Raw genomic sequence first — 23,677 nt, 5'->3', positions numbered from 1 at the left:
TTGTGGTGTACCTAATTTTTTTTTGTTCTATTGTTTTTGTGTTGCGGGATCAAATCCCGTTCGAGTCACTTTTTTCAATTTAATTTTCACTTTGTTCTGCCTACGGACGGTGGTATTTGGTACAGATTATAAAAATCCGTTTTTAAATAGTTTATATCCAATTTATCATGTCCCTAGAGTTATTCCGTTGTCATGGGGTCCGTTTACTTAACCAATAATAGTTTATCCAAGCATTTTTGAAAATAAAACAAAGCCCAAACTCGGAGAAGATAACTTGTTTCGATAATTTTGATTTGTAAACGGCGTTGCGTAAAACAGATTCATCATTCTTCTTGGATGTCGAAATGAAAGTTATAACCGTGACGGACCAACCAACAGACAATGGTGCCGGCAAATGGATTAAATTAGCATGACAGTATGTTTTCATTAAGTTACAGTTTGTTTGGTAACATGTGGGCATTTGCATATTCTCATTGAAACATTATGTTAGATAGGTAATGAGATGATGTGACCTCTTTGAGGCACATCATCCTAGCTGGAGTGTTATTCGAAAATCAATTTTTATATTTGACAGAGAGTGCCGATGGGGCCATGCGCACAATGTGATTTTTCGATAAGTTTCTTCTTATTTTATATTCCGGTACTACAGTATGCTATCAGTATAATAGAGTATTTGTTCCTTTTTCCATTACCCTAATATCATTAAAATCTTAACAGCATAACGTCACGCCTGTTTCCCCGAAGGGGTAGGCAGAGATGTATTTTATATGCACCCCTCGCGAGCTACTACATAGCATTTATAACTATGTTACATTTTTAACATGTTCTCTGTTTTTCCTCCATATGTTCGAACTAATCTCGAGAACTGCTGAAAAAAATTGCATACCGTAATACTTATATACTTGGAGAAATCTTCAAGAAGAGTCTATACTCTTCACGACTCTGCAGTCGTAAGATCGAATTTATTTAAAAGCCGACCCCACTGTTTAACTATTGAGTCTGGAAACTCAGTTACGAAGGTAGGGTAAATGTCCAAGCGGAGCCGACTTAAGTTACCAGTATACGTATATTGGTGCTAATTCCTGTAAATACCATCTAATTTTATTTTAAGTTATATCTGTCATTTTCTTATCCGCCGAAAAGGAAAGGGACGGGTAATCGACAAGCATAAAATTAATGGAACACACGTCAATTTTAAGCACAAATCTCAACCGTCTAAAAATTTTACATCCGTCAATAACCCGTCACAGTTAAGTAGACAGCACGTCAAACGGATTGCATACCAGCGAGGTACCTTTTGATTCGCCCGGGTTATTCATTCATTTACTCATTCTTCCTAAAATTAAGAGCTGTGAATCATCCGTCCCTTTCCTTTTCGACGGATATGAAAATGACGGATATAACTTAAAATAAAATTAGGCGGTGTCTGCAGGAATCGGGGCCATTACTTACCTAAAATAAAAGACAAGCTCTTTCAAAATAACATGAAATAAAGTTATCTTTATTTCCGATGACGCGGTATGACGACACTGTATTGCGAAATTCTACGGTTATCATTATTATAACCACAATCGTTTATTTTTCCACACAACTGTTGCAATGGACGACGGTAGATGATGGAATGATAGGTAATAGGTACTTTACCATTGGACATTGTTGGAAGAACTGTTTCTTTGAGAAATTTGACAAACAAAATACAACTTTTGTTGTTCAATTTGTTTGAGTTGTTCATTGACGATGATCAATAATGAATAATCACAAGAAAATTCAGTACCAGTCTGTATTTAGCAAATCAAAATACCTACTTATATTTTAGATCTTATGTAGGATTATAAGAGTTTTTTGTTTATAAATATTCGTTGACAAATACAACGTTCGCGCGTTGATGTCTTTTATACGGAACCTGATAGCTAAATATAATATACTACGGAATTAATTATTGTTAAGGTGTTGTATTTACTGTGATTTTTCGAATTTTAAATGACACCATTTTAAAGCACATTATACTCTAAAGAATCACACCTCACATCACGCCTGGATGTCTGAAGGTTTAGGCAGTGGTGTATAGTACATATGTCACGGTAAGAGTGAATAATTGAAGTTTATTAATCGAAAGAAAAGAAAGTCGAGGTTAAAGTGATACATTAATCACATTTGTCGATTTTTATTAATAATTTAACCCTAGTAGTGATAAATGTAAAAAGTGGCAAAAAATTTAATATGTTGCATTTATAGGTGCTACAGAAGATTTACAGGCAAACCAAATATGATTGTTAATGATTGCTTTTAGGATTCGTGTTGATTTTAATAATGAAACAATATACATCCTCTCCCCGCCAATTATGTGGTTTCCAGGATTTGTTCCCTGTTAATATGGTAATAGGTTCGCCTCCTATCACATGAGTCTTAAACATAGCTAGAGAGGAGTGGGTGCTATACCCTAAACTTCAACTCTATTTTTTTTAAATACTTTCGTTACGGACTTTTTTTGACGTGACTTTTTGTAGATTTGCCGCAAATTGGCTCGGCTGTTATCCGGTAATCGTTAGGTACTAAATCAATTCATTGATATTCTAAATACAAAAAGTATCTATCTTCTCGGTCTATAAGTTGGTTTTTCCACAATAATGGGTTATCAAGCCTGGCGCTCTTTATAAACTGCCTATTATTGTCTACAAAACACGACTAAAACAACTACGGTCTAGTTTATCAAAGTTTTATCACGCTACGAACATAAAATAAGGCTGGATTATCACCAGAGGTATTTTATGAAAGTGTAAACAAGGGTTGTTTAACACTTGATAACAAGATACGTATGGGGTAGATAGTGTAAAATGTATATAGGGTTAACACGGAAATTCTTCGCCCTTGGCCGCTTAAAACTTTTGGTTTGGGGACGGCTTCTAAGGTGAAGGTTTTATGTTTATTTTGATCATTTTATGAAAGTGCCTTGAAGTTTATACGTACATAAACTTTTGATTCGAAACTCGTAACCCTTTTGTAGACGAGTGTAGTCAGCTAGTGTTTTCTTTTAAAAGATGAACTAACTTGCGAGTTGATTACCCGATTGTCTAAAAATAAGGTGATCCGTGCTTCGGTGGACAGCAGTTATGTAGTCCTTACATAAATAGTAGTCAATAGTATCCAGATACTAGGGTGTAGGTCAAACAAGCAATGTTCTAATCCAACTAGGGACTACCAAGTATTTTTGTGATATGTATACTGGAATTTGAACGCGGGACATCCGGATAGTGAGCCCAACGTTCAACTGCTAAACGATGAAGGTTGTCACTTTTAAGTGTGGATTAATGAGGTGGATTACCAACCTCATCAACCCTGGTATCAGCGTTATTATTGAGTCGCCAAACGCCCCTGACATGACTCATGTAACGACTACTTACATCTGTAAGTAGTAACCGGGACCAACGGCTTAACGTACCGAAGCATGGATTCAAATACTTAAAAATATATAATAATAAGTAAATAAAATTCTTCTAAAGCTAAACACACCCAATTTTAAAATGTTAATATATTCATTATGTGAATCACACAATTAATGCAACTATCCTAAAAAGGAGAAAAATCACAAAAATAAACATAATGTCGTAACCTTGTCTAAAATGTCAAATCAGTTGAAAAATTGTTGTATTCTTTGATTGCGATTAACATTACAGCGAAATCATTAGATTGGCTACATACGAAGCTTTTACTGCTTCTACCTATTCTTAAATACAAAATAGACTCAGGTGTTCCTTCCATACAACATGGAATCCTTTAAGCGAAGCGTGAAGGAGAACTTATTAGGTCAGTACAGTAAATTTCCTACATCCTGTTCACTTTTATCAAATATCATCACCCTTTATCTTTCACGATTTTTTGACTTACTTTGTTTTCCTCGTACGTCATAAACGTTCGTATTATGATTTAATCTTTTTTTCGTTAAAGTTCGTTGAATAAAAATATAAAGACGTTTGCCTTTTCTGAGGATGTTGTAATTATGTAGGTATAGGAATTGAGATAACTAACACATAACATAGTATCACACATTATAATATAAGTACAACCAATTTATCATCATCGTCAGCCCATTAACGTCCCCACTGCTGGGGCACGGGCCTTCCCTATGGATGGATAGGGAGATCGGGCCTTAAACCATCACGCGGGCCCAGTGCGGATTGATGGTTATTAACGACTGCTAATGCAGCCGGGACCAACGGCTTAACGTCCTTCCGAAGCACGGAGGAGCTCGAAATGAAAACTTTTTTTTTGTGGTCACCCATCCTATGACCGGCCTTTGCGAAAGTTGCTTAACTTCAACAATCGCAGACCGAGCGCGTTTACCGCTGCGCCACCGAGCTCCTCAACAACCAATTTATCAAACCATGTAAAATGTTCTCTATCTACTCGTGTTCCCAAAGACACGGGGTGCGAAAATAAAAAGAAAAACAAGCGTTTTTTTCTTTATGGTTTCGCACTAGGGTGATATCGGACGCGAAACAACAAGTTCTCCCAATGTCAACACAAAATTTAAGACTCTCGGCCAAACGCTAATTGGATCAAAGTAAAAAAACACGGATTTAGTAATTTTCACACGTATTTGTACCATAACGTTTGCTGACACTTTTTTTAATGAATCGAGTGTTGAAAGTTCCTCCAAGTTTTTATTTTGAAGGTCTGCCAACATAACTTGATTCTTTATGCGAGTGAAAAACAGAAAACGGTTTTGTTCTGAGCGTTATAACGCTCGTAAGGCTCTTGATATATTTTCATAGATAAATAATTGATATCTTTTTATTTCCTTTAAGAAGACAATGCGATAAAGGGTTTTGTTTTATTGGGATGGCTTCTATGATGTAAATTGTCGTAATGTAAATGTTTTTTCTTTCTTTCTTTTTCCTTTTCTTTGTTTAGATCATAGATAATTGATATCGCGTGGTTTCCAGTGGATTTGTGCCCGTATTACGTGGGGCTTTACAGCTGGCGAAGAGTGGGTGTAATATTACACCTCTGCCTATCCCTTCGGGGATACGGGCGTGAAGCTAAGTTATGCTATGTTTTTCTATCGCCTTAAACATAGGCAACCACCTACGTAATCCCTCGTTTGCCTTCTATGACCTGTACAATAAAGATCATGATACATTCTAAGTGATTTTCTTCGTATAGTTTGGTTCATTGTCTTGTGGTATCATTGTACTTATATTGTCTGCTCTGTTTCCACACAATAAAGGTACTAAAAGCGTAGGAGAGGTAACGAAGCCCTCCTTGCTCCAATTAAGGTGCCCTCAGTACAGTGTGGTGTGGGTGAGTGGACGAGTAGGCCTTGCCTAGGGTTGGCACCTTTTATTTTAACTTAAGTATACATTTCATTCGACAAATGTCAGAAATTAAACATAAAAGGAAGAAATTAAAAAGGGAGTATTTATAATAAGCGCATTTGATTGCAAACTGGCGCAGTGATTTGCTAAAACAGTTATAGTACTTTTGCGAACTATTATTATAATACAGGTGACAACCCTAGCCTTGCCTGTCTGTTGGCATCTTTTGCGCTTTGTTTACAGTGACTTTGCTATTTTGAGACTTGATATTTTGAGAGGATAAAGGTCGCAAAGCAGAAATAATCCTTTGATACGAGTACTTGAACGTAATGCTATTGCCTCCTACGTTGCAATAAATAAACAAATTAAAATGCGTTCAGCTGCTATGTCCTGTATTTTCTAACAGGACAGACGAGGACATCGGTCCACTACATATTTATTTATTATCAAATACGCTCATGACTATATCCTATTTGGGGTAGTCAGAGGTACATTCATCGCAAGATAAACTAACAATAAAAGGGCTTCGTACCCACACATCACCGAGCTTTCTGTTTGACCAACGTGATAGGTGTGCCGTATCGCTGTCTTTAATGGTCGAGCCAACTGTTTTAGTGAAAACTGCGCTTAAGATAAATTAATAACTCAGTAGTGCAAGTCCGGAATTTATTATTACAATCAATTGATATACATAATTATAATTACTCGTATATCGGATGGGTTGATCACCTGTCTGTCACAACGCGATTCATCAAATCTATCCATTGTAATGAGTTTTTGTATGAAACACTAAAACACGAGTGAAATATTATCATGTTTTGTTTCATTCATGCATATCGGCAGAAAACATTCTAATCTAAGCTATCGTGTTTACCCTTATTGTCTATTTCAAACAATTGAGAAATGTTGACAATGTGAATCAACAAGTCTATACAATCTGGTAAAGTAAATAAAATAAAAAATAGTAATGTCTAGGTGTCATGGTACAAAAATAATTCTACATAGTGGGCAAAAATGAAGCATATTAAAGTTTTTAAATCGTTGATTTTTAAAACTAAGTATAAGTATTTCTGCGTAATTGCAACCCTAAATTATATTAATAATAATATCAATTTGACGTGACCTAAAAATACAATTTAATTTCATAATCAGCATCGATACAAGGCTATACAAGGATATACCACAACATTCCAAACTCAAAATTTCAAAAAAGAAACGACAATCGGCAATCGAGAATAATTCCAAATAAGTCATCGATTTCACATAATCGAGACAACAAGGCGAAACATGAAGTCAATAAATGTATAACAGTTTCAAGGTGGTTTGAAGTCGTGAGGTCTATAAAAGTTGGAAATCCGTTCGGCGCCGGACCTCGCTTCGACCTCGTGGCAACCTCGCTTGCATTCACCGATGCTATTGGTTCTTGCATCTATCAATTTAAATATAGAATACACATTTTTTTTAAATGATTGAGTTATTATTGTGTAGAATACTTAAGATATTTGCGACAGAAGCATACAGTAAAGAATCTTCCTATTTTGAAGTCAGTTCAAACAAATACACGTGCGGGGTTTGGACCAGGGGGGTTAAAATGGCCACATCGAAGCAATTGATCTAAGAAAGCAATAATGCTATTTGACATTTGTTTGCATTGCGCATTTACTTTTATATGCGCAAATGTCAAATTGCAATTATCCTTTCTTAGATGAATTGCTTCGATGTGGCCATTTTAACCCCCCTGATTTTAAAAATATTCCTGATTGGATACTATTATCATTTAAACGAAAAAGGTGAATTGACTTTAAAAAAAAATGCGGTAAAATGTCGTCACCGGTATAAAACCACAATGTAATTAAGTATTTTTAGATTAAAACCTCAATTCAAATACGTCGCTTTGAGATATCGAAATACTAAGTAAAAGCGGTAGTTTTTGTTATCATAAGCACAATCAGATTATCAGAGATATATATTTTAATTTCTGAACTTATGTTATGTTATAATTACTTCCAGAAAAAACTTGGTCAACTTCATATTACAAATTGACCTAAAATAATTATGTTTACGTATGTGTGTGACAATCTGCAACATACAAAGTACTTAAAATTTGTTGTTTCATCTATTAACTTGTTTTTTTTTAAATATAATTGTCGTGAATACAATGGAATTGTCGGAGATATAACTAATCGCACTTTATTGCTATGTTCTGCATTGTTTATTTTATACAATGGCCCTATGAATATGTGAGTTGCCTCGAAAATAATAATCAAAACTTGTGTTACGAAATAGTCTAATTTTATCATCATTAATTGGTCAGAAATTCTCACGGAGTTTGGGATATTACCTTATTAGATCAGGGGCTTAATTTGTTTATAAATGCCACACTTGGCCACAAATAAAATCTTTGCTAAATCATTCATCCATCTGCAGGGTCTAGGTTCTTGAGTTTGAAACCACAGAATAGAAGAAAGTGGATGGAAAGGCCCTAACGCGCGTTTTGTATGAGAACCGCTGTCGCCGGTTCAACCCCACTCTCGATTGCTACTACTCCTGCAAACTGATACTACGACAGCTCTACTACTTATCATATCCATAGCCACTTTACCGGCAATGTTATATTTTATGTGAGAGACTGCAATTTTATCAATGCTTGTATGGCGCGCGTTTCGCGCTTACTTGGTCGTTTCAACCTCTTTCTTCTATTAAAATTTCATGTTCGGAACCCTAAAAAATACTTGCGATTCTTTTGTAGTAGCACTTTTACTTTGTTTGCTGCATGACCTGTCAAACTGGGTGGCATCGAATACGGCATTGCATAAATCTACAATTCCACATACGGTTTTCATAACGTTGTTTGGAAGTAACATTATAAAGTCATGAATTCGTGAAGTTTTTCCTTATTCATTTTTTATTAATAATACAATAAAACATCCCACCTTGTCATAAAACTTTTATACTTTTGATATAAAATCTTTTATACGACTTTTTCAATGTCTGATGTTATAGTGTCTTGTTCATAATCTTATAAAAAATATTTAAGTATTTTGAAAACGAGCGTAATATCTATCTGTACCTTTATGTCCATTAAATTCTAGTTTGCCCAAGAACCTTGTTGCGCTTGTTGCTCTATGACTTAAAACAAAGATTTAATGAGATTCTTAAACAAAACGAAAAAATAAATAAAGACGACAATAAAGAAGTTTCTTAAACAAAATACAGTTTTTTTCCCTATTAAATCTCAGAATTCACACAACCACATTGATTATTCACTTTTGTACACACAAAGTTGTCTTTAAAGTGAATAAAAATTAATTCTTATAATTATTTTTGATCATATTGAAAATATTAACTTGGCTAATTTATTTATGTTCTATTACATACGATACCATTAGTTTTGAATGGAAGAATTTACTAATCTGTCTTTTTAAAGTGTTGTTTTTGCAAGAGTTTCTGAAGAGCAGTTGGCAACATCAAAGTCATATATTTTTTACTGTAATATTATTTGCTCTGGCAATATTACGGACTTACGCCATTTAAATTTTAACGGACTTTAATTTTTTAATTCCTTACAGTCCACTTTAACACCATCTCGAAGGAGTTTTATTTACCGGAGCTAACACCGTCTCCAACATCGGTCCCCTGAGTGTCACAAAGCACTCGTTTCATGTTAATTAAGTTCTACTACAGAATAATCCAGACTAATCAATCTTCCTGTAGAAACCTAGATTATCACCGAAGCCAATTATACCCTCTTTGCAACGGTTTGATTACAGCAAGAAGTCTATTTTAATTGTTCTAAAGAGCTCCATTGTTGTCTCCTTCAAACAACGAGAGCCAACGACAACCAATGTTTCCGTATTTCTTGTTCCACTGTTCATTGTTTACCATTTACACTGCATTCACTGACACCTGCTTGAAAAACCCTTTCCGGCACTATTCATCTTAAAACCAGTACAATAAAGGCCATTTTACATGCCTTCCTAGCCAGAGATATGTTTGAACTCTGGGCCGGTATTTCTATTGTCTAAGGACTCGCACGCTTCAGTTTTTCTTAAGTTATAATAGTACGTATACGGATATAGACACGGTTTGTAGTGTTTGGAATCGTAAATTGAGAGTTCTATGCCGGAACAGTGTACTGTCGCTGTTATTTTTAAACTTTCTTGGTTTCTTTAGGTGTTTTCTAAGGCTTTATATCATTATAGACGGCGTTACGGCGCACCACCTACCACGTTGGTCTAACAGAAACCTCAGTGGGTTATGGGTACGTAGTTCGTCTTGCGATAAATGTACCCTTGTTTAAGATATGGTCGAGAGTTTATATATTATGTTTAAGGGGACGGTTAAGATGGGAAGATTTAATAATTTGAGTCGAAACCGTGTCTTGATATGTATAAGACGTTAGGGAGGGTACTTTTTTGAAGGCAACTACTTGGCTAGACAACTGAGGAGTGAAGAGAGCTCAAGGGTTATACGTATATACATTCATACATACATATAACACTGATGTCCTGAGCCGAGGTGCTATAAGCCACCTGGGTACCCTCAGGTCTGTTGTCTTAAATTTTGTACCGGGTGTGAGTCCTCATGCTCCCCATTTGTCCGCCCAAGCAGTTAATGCCATTTGCGGCAAATCTACAATAATTCACGTCAAAATAAAATGTACACGTAAATGACATCCGCTTTGTTAGGTAGCCTTGTGAACTTCCGGCCACTTTTTTACTTTATACATACACGTTGAATGGCAGGTGTATGGACATTTTGTTAATGTAAGTACTTGTTAACCGACTGCGGCGAAGCAAAAAGAAGGGTTATGTGTGTGACCGCTATGTATGCACGTCTGTTCCAACCTAACTTCTAACTTCAGAAATTAACAAAAGAGGTGTTACTAGAAGCGTCTTGATTGTCCGGTGGTTATAGGCTTTATGACGTCATGCTAAATTCAGTGGCGCCCTCTGGAGGACATACTCTGAGAACGAAAAATATTTGTATTTTCGAATGGTCGAGTGTTGAATATCAAATGAAGGGGCTTAATTTGTAATTTCGGTACGTAAACAGTAAGTAAGTACCCAATTTTGCTGCATTAGGATACATTTTTTAACGATCGAATTGAGTGGTACAGGACGTCCTATTTGTAGCTTTACATTCTACAACAAATGTGCCACCGAGATAACGTAAAAGAAAATCAAAAATTCACACACAAAATAAAGAATGGATGGTGACCTATCCATTACACTGTACCCAGTGAAGTATCACATTCATTAAAACGGTTAACGTTCAAAAACTTGTTACAAAACCTGGAAAAAGTGTCAGATGTAATCGATTTCGTACAGAACCGTTCGGAAACCGTTGGACAAGCCAAACCCGTTCTAAAGGTTGGCGCGAATGTTGTGATAACCGTTTTTGGTGAGTCCACATCAGATTAGGCCACGTGACGTCACCCCAGATTGCTCAGGTCAAGATTGTTAGATGGATGGCTATAATTCACCTATAACGACCTCCATGGTCCAGTCGTTGAGCGTTGGGCTCACGATTCGGAGGTCCCGGGTTGGAATTCCGGGCATACCACAAAAAATACTTTGTGATCTCTAGTTTGGTTTGTACATTACAGACTGATCCGTGCTTCGGAAGACTCGTTAAGCCGTTGGTCCCGGTTACTACTTACTGATGTAAGTAGTCGTTACTTTGTCGGCTCAATAGCAACCCTGACAACAGGGTTGATGAGGTTGGTAATCCACCTCACAACCCACACGATATAAAAATATTGACCTATAAATGTTAACAAGGACTTAAGTTTGCTATAAAATGTTATATTTACAATATACTTACATATATTATAATATATATTTTTAATATTGTTGTTACGTTAGCTTATCTTGAATATCTATGGAGTCAAAATATTCAATGCAGCTAAAAACAATTACCTACCTATCAGGTTTCAACTTTCTAGGCCATGCTAACTGATACGTGCTGACACTAAGTTTTTACTAAAACACCAATAAAGCAATGCAAATGATAACAAGGACGCAAAAAATCGTGACAATCTAATATTAGCGTCAAAAAATATTTCGACAACCCATTTTACAGAGTAAATAGCAATTGAATTGTTAAGTAGCCGCAATAAAAATGGTTTTGATACTAAAATAAAAAAAATCTGTCGTCGTAAAAACTGTAATATTGCAAAAAAATATATAATTATATAATAATAATATATACTTATATTTGCATTAACTATGGTATACATTAGGAAAACATCGTGAGGAAACTCACATTCCCGAGAAATGCATTTTCGGAGGTATGTGACCTAATCTGTATTGGGCTGGGTTTCCCTGCGCGGGTTGGAAGGTCAGACAGGCAGTCGCTTCGCGAGAAAGTAGGAATAGCCTTAAGACACTTGTAAAACTAGTAGATTATACAAAGAAATAAAAGTAAAGTGAAGATGATGAATACCTAAACAAGGCGATAGCGTAATTTTAAAACAAGAGACTCAACTCTATAGTCTTCACGCCCATATCATGTATAAAATGTAGTACCTAATATTACATTATAATAATAGTTAGGTATACAATATATTTGGTAGCGGTCAATTTATTCGTCATAAATCCATATTTAATGCAAGTAAATGGCAACCCAGATAAAATCGTGACTAAGGTGGGTGATGCAACTGCTTTCGATCGCCTTGCTCTTTGAGAAGTAAAGGGCTGTGTACATAATATTATAATAGTTTTATCTGTACATTGGCCCCGATTCCTGCAGACACCGCTTAATTTTATTTTAAGTTATATCCGTCAGTTTCATATCCGTCGAAAAGGAAAGGGACGGATGATTGACAGCTCTTAATTTTAGGAAGAATGAGTAAATAAATGAATAACCCGGGCGAATTTTTAGACGGTTGTTTTAGATTTGTGCTTAAAATTGACGTGTGTTCCATAAATTTTATGCTTGTCAATTACCCGTCCCTTTCCTTTTCGGCGGATAAGAAAATGACAGATATAACCTAAAATAAAATTAGATGGTGTTTACAGGAATTAGCACCAATATAAGGTTGAGTTAGAGGGAAAATAGGGGCTCTTTCTTCACCAGTGGGGAAAGATTGTAGCAGTGACTTTTTTTATGACTTGACAGGGCCACCTGTTGGTAAGTTGGCACCGCCGCCTATGGACATTTGCAGCACCCGGGGTTTTGCGTGCGTTGCCGACCTTGAATGGCCCTTTTCACTCTTTTTTTAAAAACCCCATATCACAGCGTGGCAAAACTTTGGAGGGAAGTTCATTCCACATTACTAGATAGTATTTGGAACGTGCCCGAACAGAGTAGAATGTCTCTTCTCCAGGCTACTATGAAACTAGCTAGCTAGCTAGCTTGCATTGTGTATTTTGTTTGATACGACTTATTGTAGATTTGCTTTAGAAGAAATTTTACTACTTGCCTGGACAATTGGAAGAGCTGTGGGCTTTCACCATTGTACAGTCTTTTCGTATACAGACGTATACGTCATATTGGAGTCCTGTTAGGGCAAGAGGTTGCTTATATAGGGTATCACAAACAAGCAAATGTCAAGTAGGTCTTCTTCTCTCGTGTGCGTTGTGAGGTGGATTACCAAACTCATCAACCCTGGTGTCAGGGTTACTACTTTTCTTAAACGTAAAGTGATTTCTTAGGTAATTTTTAGATGAGGAAACTAAGCAAGTGTAATCCAAAAATTCAAAATACACAACCCTTGTTTATATCAACGCGTTTCACTGCTCTATCAAAGATGTAATAACATCTAGATAAAGTAATTATGACTAAGCCTTCGACTTAAGGTAACAGGTAAATATAGACTACAGAATAGGGTCAACCATCTTGCTGTTTTGGTATGCACAACGTAAAGTGAGAGAACTGTATTAGTCATACAAGCTTTAGTTCACTAAGTTGTTTCAGTGTGGGATGGTGAATGTGGAATAATAAAACGCAACAAAAATGTGTATGACATAAAAATATATATGACTAAATAGGATTTTAAAGACGTTTGGTTTTAGAAAAATGTAATGAAATATGTCATTGTTTCGATAAATGTATTTTATTCACTAGTGCATTTATGACTATGGTTTGTGTTTGGCACGTTAAGTCGTTGGTCCCGGTTACTACTTACTGATGTAAGTAAGTAGTCGTTACATGAGCCATGTCAGGGGCCTTTGGCGGCTCAATAATAACCCTGACACCAGGGTTTATGAGGTTGGTAATTCACCTCACAACCCACACGATAGAAGAAGAAGATGGTTTGTAATGGGGTCTAGGCATTCTTATTCGTGGTAATTATTTTAACCTGGATATTCACCTCTTGTTAGAAAGGAAGCAATGTCTAAAAGAAATGAACATGGCTACCTGCTACCATAGACCTATAGCACACCCCGGACACTTCATACAAAACACCTCGTTTTACACAGACACCACACATTGACATTATCGTATACGCGCATCTGTGTGTGTGACGTCTAACGCTCATACGATTGAAGACTAAAGTAAGACCGAGGGGGTTTGAATTTATAACTAGGCCAGCCGCTGGTGGAGAGCGGAGAGTTGACGTTCCATACATACATACATACATAAACTCACGCCTATTTCCCACCGGGGTAAGCAGAGACTATAGAATTCCATTTGCTTCGATCCTGACACACTTCTCTTGCTTCCTCCACATTCATCAATCGCTTCATACACGCACGCCGGTTCAGAGTAGATCGTATTGAACCTTTTCTAAGGACATCTCCAATTTGGTCATCGTAAGTCCTTCTCGGTCTTCCTCTGCCAGCCCTACCGCTTATATACCGCTTTTGCAATCCTATTATCCTTCATCCGCTCCATACGACGTTCCATACGTAGTATTATTCTGTAAAATGAATGTGTAAAGTAACATTTTCACAAATCTCTATCACATTTCACACATGTCAGTCGCTAACATACGTGTGAATGGTGCCTTATGGTAGCACACAAAAGACAATGCTTTAAAACAGCCATAGCATTGCTTCGGCCATTTTGAAAGTGTAATTTGTATGGAAATTGATGCGTCCGCGTCCCGGCGACCTTGTTACATGCGTTAACTTTTGCGCTTAACCATCTTATCCTTACGAAATTCGTGTAAGTAGATGTTGTGAGAAATACTTAGGTACCTATTTAACTTGCTTGTTGTCGGTCACGGTGTTCAAAATTTAGTAGGTCGTGGGCTTCTTAAAATTTTGGTAGTTTGTTATATATATATACATACTCGTACATATTACACAATTCGTTTATTCGTTTATATATACTAATATTATATATATAAACGAATAAACGAATATATATATAGGCTGTATATATAGGCTGTGTAATAACATATAAAACAAAACATATAATATAATATATGTTATTACACAGCCTTAAAGTTTAAGAATCGATTTTTTTAAGATTGAAACTTAAATAATTTTAGGTATAAGTACTAAAATTAAAATTAACTACCAACAATTTACTCTTCTCGTTTAGACCTATTCAATGTTTAGAATCCCAAAACCATAATTACATAGTGCGGAAAAAATGTTAATTAACTTCCTTATGTCGATATATAAGCGTATACTTAATTACCATATTACTTTACAAAAAGCTGCTATATGTTAATTATATAGGAAGTTTATTGACATAGTGATACGAAATATAGTATTGTTTATCTCCTAAATGTAACTCAATAGCGTATTAAAAGCATTTCCATCAAAGTTAATCAAATGCTTTTATCCAATTGACATTGTAATAATAATAGCGGACCAATTATGAAAGATTAGGAGATCAGACTATTAGTGAGGTTATTGGGTATATCAAATATACCTCTAAATTAAACAACAACAACATAAACTGCCTATAAACGACCCACTGCTGGGCAGAGGCCTCCCCTCAATCAACCGGAGAGGGTATGGAGCATACTCCACCACGCTGCTCCAATGCGGGTTGGTGGAGATGTTTTTACGGCTAATAGCCGGGACCAACGGCTTAACGTGTCCTCCGAAGCACGGAATCATCTTACTTTTTCGTACAATCAGGTGATTCAAGCCTGAAAAGTCCTTACAAAACAAAGGACAGTCTCACAAAGTGATTTCGACGATGTCCCCATCGGGAATCGAACCCGGACCTCCAGATCGTGAGCCTAACGCTCTAACCACTAGAACACGGAGGTTGTTAAGTAAAACATGAACCTAATTCATAGGGATACGGTACGGTAAGGTGCGTTGCACAAATTGAACTTGTCGTTTGAGTTCCGTTGTCAACTATGATCCCACACCACACTCTTGACATAAACATCCTATATACGTCCCACTGCTGGGCACAGGCCTCCCCTCAATCAACCGGAGGGGGTATGGAGCATACTCCACCACGCTGCTCCAATGCGGGTTGGTGGAGGTATTTTGGTGTTTTTTGTTGAAAATAAATCTATTAAGTAATTATTTCAAATCGACTAACATTACGTTGATAATCATAAAGAACTTTATGAAAGTAAATTATTTAGTCTCGATGCTTTAGACGCAGGTGCGTGGAAAGAGGTTGTTTTCTAAACAATAGAGCAATTTACAATAATAATAGCAAATAAAAATTCTTCGACTGTTATTAATGAAAGAGATATTCGACTTAAAATGTATGAGAACTTAAAATTACTGACATTTTAATATTTAACATTTGTGTACGGAAACATTTCGGTACTGTAATTACTAAGTAATTAGTCATTAAGTAATATATTAGACTAATTCAAAAATTTTCATGTATTTCAAAGAGCCTACTTATTTTTTGATTTCTTGCCAACGTCGTGCTTTTCCATTCATCATTATCATCACTAATTTAAGAGCCACGCTCTTGTCGGTGTAGCATTATCTATCCTTGTCTATCCTGGGCCAATTCTTTGACTGCTTTATAAGACACAACGTTCGCCTTCTCTTTAATTTGTTCCATATAAGCTCTTCTTTGTCGTCCCCACTATCCTCGGCAAATTGAATTCAAATTCAAAAATGTCTTTGTTCAGTAGGTAACATAGTTACACTTTGAATCGTCAATTTTTACATAACGAACGTCTCATCCGCCTTAAACTACTGCAGCTTCTCAAAACCTGTATAGCCGGGGAAAAGAAGCTGCAAGAAAAACCTCGGCACAGGGTCCTAGACGTTCTTTTAAAAAAAAAAGGTGTAATCTGAGGCAAAACTACTACCTATATCATACACATCCTACCTATATGTTTTAAACTGCCTACCCCTCCGAGTTCCTGTATCATACAGGCGTGGTGCTGTTAAGGCAAAACTACAATATATACGTTTTACTTTACCTTAGTTATCATCTAGATACTATTCAGAAAGACAGAAAATTATTCTATGACATAAAACAATTTCCGTGTTTTGATACAATCTGCTAGTAAAACAAAGACATCGTATCAAGTTAGTCGTATATGACGTTGTGGCTTCACATATTGCTCAAGGGCATGTAACTTTGTCCTAGTTTCTTTTATTGTTCGGTTCGATCCCCTGCATTGTAATGACTTGTAACTTTGTATGTCGGTCGTAGCGATTCGTGTGCTTATAATATCTCGGCTAAGTATAGCCCGAGGCTAACTTCGAGCCATATTAAGCTCTGTGACGTTTAAAAATAACAATATTTTTATTTACTACCAGTTGTTACCAGCGACTAAGTTCGTGGGGATGGTAAGGGCTTATACGAGTATTCGTTACTGAGGCCTAAGTCAAGTTGCAAAATTAAATGATTATGACAATTGACAGTGACCGTGTTAAAAATGATTATGTTAAAAATGATTATTGGTCAATCCTATAGGATAATATTATAGGATTGACATGGTACCTGTCACCCACTTGGCTAAGGCCCCTGTTAAGAGTACTATGTCATTCCCCGAGTTTTGATTTATTTATTTGTTAATTTTAATATAAGTAATAAAGTTTTTTTTTATCAAATAAGTACTAAATATCACACAAGTATTTTTTTTACACTTTTATCGAATGCATGCCAAGGTAAAACTAAAATTGGCCGTTCATGTGTGTAATACATTCTCGTATTTATTATGCTCTCGAAGTTGCTTGATTACATATTTGGTGCATTCTACATTGACGAGATATCAATGTCTCCTTATTTAGACTAGACAAAACTAGATTTTGTTGCTAGTTAGTTGATGATCGTTTTGGAAGTAAGAAAGTAAAGTATGTTAAGTGGCTGGCTACTTAGCGTGCTTTGAAAAAGTGTCATTTGAATTTTATTTACTTTCTTTGTTTACGGAAGATTTTTTTTTTGCATTTTTAAGTAGCTTACACGTGTATAGTGTGTAGATACTTAGATATAAAAAGCCGGGGACTAAAGTCTTTTTATTTATAGTTCCTTTTTTGTTCTTACTGCTATTTTTTTAATTGAAAAAATGAAATGAATCTGACCGATCGTGAAATGAAGACTGCCGCGGCGCACTACATTTTGTATATTCTTTTCTTTTCTTTCTTATTAGGCTATGTAATGTCTAGTAGGCTATTCAGAAAGTAATATATTCCATAATAACGAGATGCAAATATTGTCTCCAGCAAACTTAAGTTTCCACTACTACTGAATGGATTTTACATACAAAACACGGCAGCGGTTTGCTCTCTTTTGAATTCCTTTCATTCTACTAATGACAAAGGTACTCTTGTCAGCAGTCTCCTCCCACATGCATTCGCCAAGCCAATGTCACATCGATAAATTTTTAATTATTAAGTCTCAATAGACGATCATAGAATATTATTTTCATCATCATTAATTTAAGAGCCACGTTCTTCTCGGTGTAGCATTTTCCATTCCAGTCTATCAAAGGCCAATTACTTGACTTCCCTATAAGACACGACGTTAATCTTATCTTTAATCTGTTCCATGTAAGCTCTTCTTGGTCTTCCCCTTCCTCTCTTTCCTTCTAGCTTTCCTTCTATGATGTTTTTAATAAATTCGTCGTGTCTTATTGGGTGTCCAGTCATCTTGCCTCTGTCCTCAATAATTCTCAAAATTTGTCTCTTTTTCCTTACTCTTACTAGCACTTCCTCATTTGTAACCCTTTCTATCCAACTTATTCTTTCCATCCTCCTCCAACACCACATTTCAAAGGCCCGAAAATATTATTTTATTGAAATATAATCACCAATTGTACTGAACTGGTGGTTTAATAGTTTGTATTACAGTCTCCAGTCTCTGCAACCCCGGAGACTGGGATATTATTGAGCATCCATAAGCCATATAGATACCTAGATTACTGCTTACGTTTTAAACTTTATCTTTATTTTTTAGGTGGTTCTCTTTGTATCATGCGTGACTAATCAGTTGTATGATGATAATGATTCTTCAAATCAATCTAGTGATTTATAATCTATTAGAAACAAGTCTTTAAGTGTCGTATGCCATTTTCCCGATCCCGTTATATGTTAAGTACTTACTAGTTAAGTTCCGAGAGGCTTAGAAACTCTGTCAATGGGACTGTCTACTCGTTTAGAAAACCGACAGTGCAATATACTCGATACTTACTTAGTTGATGAATAGACTACTGTACTCAGAAGTAATTGAGCTGCAAAATTTACCTTTACGAAAGTAGGATTCATTTGTGACAATGTATGTGGTGAACTGGTGAGACATGTTAACATAATCTCTAATTACTGTATGCTTTTGGAGTGAATATATAGGAATCGAGGTTCTGGACACATTGTTCGAACTATTTTACAAAAAAATACTGAATTAATAATAAAGTATCGCCTGGTAGATAAGATATATACTTTAATGAGCACAAAGAACAAAAGCTTATGAAAATATAAAAAAAGTAAAACAAAAATGTGAAACAGTCTTATTTCACGTGCAGGTATTTCTTCCGGTACAGGAAAAAATATACAAATACATATATAGTAGCGGGTTAGTGCAGTATACAATATGAAAATAAATAAATAAAAATTGTATTTTCTATTCTAACTATACGTGGTACATGAAGGCTTAGATGTGACTAGAAGTATAGACAAAGACACGATAAAAAAAACAAGCGGTAAACCACACAATCTCGATTTTTGACAAAAGCCAACAGTTACGAAATCCATAGTGAAATTTTCGAAAGTATGTACGATTGTATGTATGTATGTATGTGTTAATAATTTGCTTTCTATGCGGTGTTTCGTCGTGTTCGATTAGACGTTGTGCAGAAGAAATGTAATTGCGGGTAATTATGGTGGAGATTATGGTGGCTTTGACTCATGTTGTGGTCAGATACTGTTTGGTCAGTGATAAGTTTCGCGGGAAATTGATTATGAAGTTTAATTTGAGGTCTTCCACTTATTTGCCTTTAGGTTGTAACTGCTTTTTCTACAAGGAAGATAGGAGTTTGACTTAGGTGTTCATGGTCGTTTGATCGTATACTTGAGTTTTCCTCATTTGCAAAACTGGAAATTCTGCAATATTTCAATTTTTTCCTTGGTAAAACCACATTAATGTTTCGGTTTCTGGTAAACGCGGCACTAAAACTAGTGACCCTAACTTTAGTCAGAAAATATGAAGTATTTCATTACAATATTTCTGTGCTAGAAGATTGGGTTCCCAATTACATCAGTAAGGATTATGAACACGAATGTAAACAGACATCGATGACAATAATAATTTAAAATTAGAATCCAACCGTTATTAGGAGACGGTAGGTTATTATTTAAATACTTACTGACATTTTATAACATAAGAATAACCACAATGATTATACCAAGCCAGCTATAATTGCTATCGGCCATCGTATTCTTCAAGACAAGTGCAGCAAACAGGTACCTATCTAGTCCATTGTCCTGCCTTACGTCGATTATAACTGTTCAATAACACCAAATACACAGCCATACCCACGCATTTCCACTCTTATTCCTTTACCATACAGCCTTATCAGAACGAAATATTGTTTTGTAAATGTCAATCAATTTGACACACATTGTTCCACCTAGTGACCTTATAATCTTGTTAGATTTAAAGTTGCTGTCAAAAATAGATATATTTACAAAGGTTTTTAGTGAGTCAAAATAGTGTCTTAGCGAACGAGATGACGATAATTCAGACGGCAATGCTGTTAATTTTGATGACTTTATTGTAGAAGAAGGAAAGGTCAATGTCTTAAAATAATAAAAAGTAACGGCAATTTGAATTTGACCTTGCAACTATCTCACTTTATAGGTAAGCTGACAGACACTCGTTTAATCGAATCAAATCGAAATCGAAAATACGCAATCGAAAGTAAATATTAAATAATCATATATGAGACAATGACAAACTTTACTGTGTGTGTGTGTGTGTGCTTTATTATTTTGGTGGTTCCCTTTTGTATCATGACTAATCAATTATAATGATGATACAGTTCTATAATTGAACAGCTTTTTAAACTTCTTAAAGCATATGACCTTCGGATTGTTCAACTCAATAACACTGATAACAACTACCTATGCGAATTCAATCTACGACTCACCAAATCACGGCTGAGGGAAAAATAAATATCAACACTTAACAGTGCATTGAAGAGACGATACAACGGCCATTTCCACTGCATTTCTAGCACATGCAAAAAATAGTGCAGTCGGCTGTAGGTGTAAACACATTAACACATACATATATGTGTTGAGGCGTGTATGTGAAATCGTCGCGTGCGCTTGGCAAGATTTCTTTTAGCGTTCAAGGAGAGAGACCTAGTAGTTGATGTGATAAACTTGTTGCTTGTTTTGGATATGGCACACTGCGCCTCACCACATCCTGTGTAATGGAAACCATTCTAGTTCCATTATTCTAATTATTTAAGTACTTACGTCAACTTGTCAGCTTTTCTATCTACTGTCTCTATATTCGATTAATTAAATTGTGAAATAATATAATTGTCTATATTTTTATAATTGTCTTTATCTATTTTGCCATCAAATTCATAATATATATTTTTCATAGGTCTATTAATACTGTGTTTTCTGTCTATACAATCACAACTAGACAACAAATCGGTCACTCAAAATTACCTTCTCCTAGAGAATTAAAAAGCTCGAACATAAACATCTACTGTAAGTGCTCAATTAGCTTATAATGGCCTGCACCGCCCATGGGAACAACGTAGACATTACTACCGCTGTTGCTTATATTGCGCAAGCGATAATCGCCCGTGACACCATTTCGAATTATTATCTTCGCAAACCACTGTACTCTGAGCCGTATTCTACATTCTTGTAGGAATTTTATAGGGATCGGAGAAATTTGGTTGTGTTGTTTGTAGATTTATGAATTATTACATTTATTACACGTCATTATAGCTGTTAACTGTTAACAAGTTCTGTTTCGCTGCAGTTGATTGGCTTGTGTCAAGCGTCCCCTTTCACGCGAAGTTGTTTTTGCGGTTTGTCTGTTGCGATGGCTGTGAGTTCTGAGAGGTTGTGAAATTGTTCATTACCCCATTACGGTTGTAACGGTTGGGACGAAAGGGCTGGACCGTTGTTTCTGTGATTATCTTCGGTTGCTTTCGGGGCTTAATTATTTTTTATAAACATTTCAATTAGAGAAGATTTTCTGTGGTTGGGAATATTTAGATACGCTGTGCATTTGGATTTGGAGTAGCCAGAATCATTGGTTTTCAGCGGACTTTGACTTCCAAGAATTTTGATATAATGAGAGGTTACGATCATCCCTTCGCATATACGTTCACTAACAATGAAATTATAATAGACACTTTTAATAACCCCACATGACAAGTTTGCAATGCTCAAGACGAGATACGCAAACATTGCAGACAACGTTTTCCATCTAAATAAGTTTTGTTGGAGAAACGTGACAAGATCTTTAACTCTTTTATCAATATTGTAAACATCTAGTCTAGACACCAGCTGAAGCAATACTTACACCGTAAAGTTGTGCAAAATATAATGACTATGAAAGATTTATAAGTGTTGTGTAACGGCTACCAAGATACTGCAATATTAAACCGCTGCAAAACACTTATAGAATGGCACTAACAATTTTCTTGCAGCGAAATCGGGTTCTAGAACATTGAAATAGGAATAGGCCTTTGTACTGAATACAATACGTCAATTAGAAGTCAAAATATATCGTAATTGTTCGCAAGATGAATTGCCTTTGAATGTTTTGCTTTTGATTACAGCATTTACTTACAATCAATCAGTTCTCGGAGTCTCTTAACCTTTAGTCTTTGTTTTATTACAATATTCTTAAGTACGTTTACGTTTCTTTATTCTAATAAATTTAGTTTAATTTAAAGTGTATTTGATTTCAAATGGATATTTATAGATTTAACCTTCTCATGTTTAAGATCTGCTCTTATTCAATTTCATTTTGGTTTTGCTTTTATGTTACCTATATTAAGTATTTAGCTGCAAGACATAACGTTAGATGATTCCGTAATCTACTGCGTAAGTCTCACAGGAGACCAAGTTCAACATATTCCTTTATTAATTATGATTATTATAAATGTCAAATATAAGGAGAAAATGGTCCGGACCAAAAATGACACCGCAATATTTCATGTCTTGAAAACGAAAGTGAAATACTAAAACCACGCTTGGAATTTGAGATTGTCGTACGTAAGATGCAGGTTATGATGAGTTTTTGCTCTTTATTTATTGCTGTTGATCGTGATCGTACCACAGATCATCTTTCTTCTGGCTGGCGACTTAATCTGATGAGATAACTGTAGTTTCGTAATGGATGATATGTTGGTACTGTTGGCATGTTATATTATATTGTTGACAAACTTACAAAGTACGTTAACATCGGTTCAAAGCAGGCTTTCTGCGCAAACAGCATTTGTTAGCAGATTTACTAATTCGTTTGAGATAATGGCAAACTTTAATTACAAAACATAAACATCATCGATGCAAAGAATAATTTATCACTGTCTTGTTTAAAATAAACAGTATTTGCCGTACAAGACATAATCTTATTGAAATAAGTTTTAATAGACTGAACAGAACATACTTTGAACAAAACAAATTAATTAGCTAAACGTACAGCCATGCCCATAAAAAGTAAAAGAGAAACCACTATAAAAACTAACTAGGTCTACATCGGTATCAAGACTAGTTCATTCAGATCGGTCTAGACTGAGTAGATCAATGCTATACCGTTATTGGCTATATTGTTTGCTTCTTTTATGTTTTTTGTTAGGTTAGGTGAATAATATATTCATTAGACTCATATTTGATGTGTTTGTCTTTCTAAATTCAAAATCGTTTATACTCGTATGTTGCAGCAAAAGACGTTTATCTACAATGACGTTTTCTGTTTAGGGTTGAAGTTTATAATATTTAAAAACTTTATCATACATGTGCAAACCTAACTATCCTAAAAGTTAAGCACGGTCG

At 35.5% G+C, this 23,677-nt stretch overlaps 2 protein-coding genes across 2 annotated transcripts in view; both read left to right on the top strand.

The window, feature by feature from the left end:
• Positions 1-23,677, top strand: part of LOC126372720 (uncharacterized) — a 209,089-nt gene that overhangs the window by 1,262 nt on the left and 184,150 nt on the right. The gene's annotated exons all lie outside the window — the stretch shown is intronic.
• The window catches only part of LOC126372820 (brain protein I3-like), a 503,203-nt gene that overhangs the window by 389,949 nt on the left and 89,577 nt on the right, over positions 1-23,677 (top strand). The window lies entirely within an intron of this gene.

The sequence above is a fragment of the Pectinophora gossypiella genome, chromosome 14 (genome assembly GCF_024362695.1).
Source record: "Pectinophora gossypiella chromosome 14, ilPecGoss1.1, whole genome shotgun sequence".
NCBI classification, from domain to species: domain Eukaryota; kingdom Metazoa; phylum Arthropoda; class Insecta; order Lepidoptera; family Gelechiidae; genus Pectinophora; species Pectinophora gossypiella.
This window is presented reverse-complemented; position numbering and strand designations above follow the sequence as displayed.